The following is a 1,328-nucleotide window of genomic DNA, read 5'->3' as shown; positions in this document are numbered from 1 at the left end:
ACTGTATAGTATCTTCATTCTCATCTTAAAAATGTGATCAACAGCAGCGCGTATGATAGTTCGACTGTTGGTCATTTGATTGAGGAGATTAAGTCTTTATTGAATCTTAATTTTCTTTGTTTCAAGTGCGTTTATGTTGGTAGAGATTGTAATAGAGCCGCCCATGAGCTGGTTGTGCTGGGTCATCTTTGTACTGAGGGTCAGGAGATAGTTTCTAACTCCGTACCCGAACGTGTCGCCGTAATTGTTGCTAACGATATGTTAGCCAATGAGTAATGAAATGACACAGAGATTCAAAAAAAAGAGACTGCAATTCTGCATTTTAAATTTAGTTAATACGGACAGTGGCCGTTTGTACTTCATTCATATTTAAGGTCATCGGAAATACAATCATCACTTATGTTCTAATAGACTTGTTATAAAAATATTCAACAAATTATACTTGTTCGATGTTATGGCCCCGTTCGCTTCGTTGGAAAAAGAAGCAAAACCACTGTTTCGGCTGATTTGTTGTGAGAGAAAAACACTGTTCCGGCTGAAAAAAAATAAACCAAAGAAGACGTATTACGAGAGAAGCGAATAGGGCCTATAAATGTTCGTACTTAATTTGTTACATGGATTTGGTCAAACTTTTCATTGGAAATCAAAAAATTCTATTTTTAGAATAATGAGAGTGCATACAAGTTCTTTTTTTACCCTCTGCTAGCACAATATACAGCTGCAAAGCAGTAGATAGATAGATAGATACATATAAATAGATAGGTAGATATACTTCTTTTATTTTATGGCTGCATACGTTCGTTTGTAGAGGCCGAAATGATTCCTTTTCTAAAAGAAAGATATACTTCTTTTCATCAAGACAAAAAAAAACTCTAAAACCATATGATGAAAACGATCGATAGGAGGCCAAATCACTTTTATTTTCAAAAAAAAATCTCGAAAACGGAATTGATACGGTATTGTCGAAAACGAATACGGTCCCGATATTTCAGTAATTACGAAAATGATAATAGTCGATCGGAAAATACATCGATAACGATCGGAACCTATGAGACAGATATTCTTAAAAACGATAAACACGCCAAACCATAGAACATGAGAAGATCCCTATAACTTGACCTATCTCACATGACAATAATAAATAAACCGCAATTGACAAGACCACACAAGCTGAAACCATGCAATTCACACCATCTTAAGTCTCAAACAGTGATGAGGGCAGAGTCCGTTCCTGTACGTAGTGACTGGCTAGAGTTACGGGTGTAGTTCGTGATTGTTGGCTGATTGCCTCCTTATTCCTATACGCATGAAATACTTGCCATATAATT

The sequence above is a fragment of the Miscanthus floridulus genome, chromosome 19 (assembly GCF_019320115.1).
Source record: "Miscanthus floridulus cultivar M001 chromosome 19, ASM1932011v1, whole genome shotgun sequence".
Taxonomy (NCBI): Eukaryota; Viridiplantae; Streptophyta; class Magnoliopsida; order Poales; family Poaceae; genus Miscanthus; species Miscanthus floridulus.
This window is presented reverse-complemented; position numbering follows the sequence as displayed.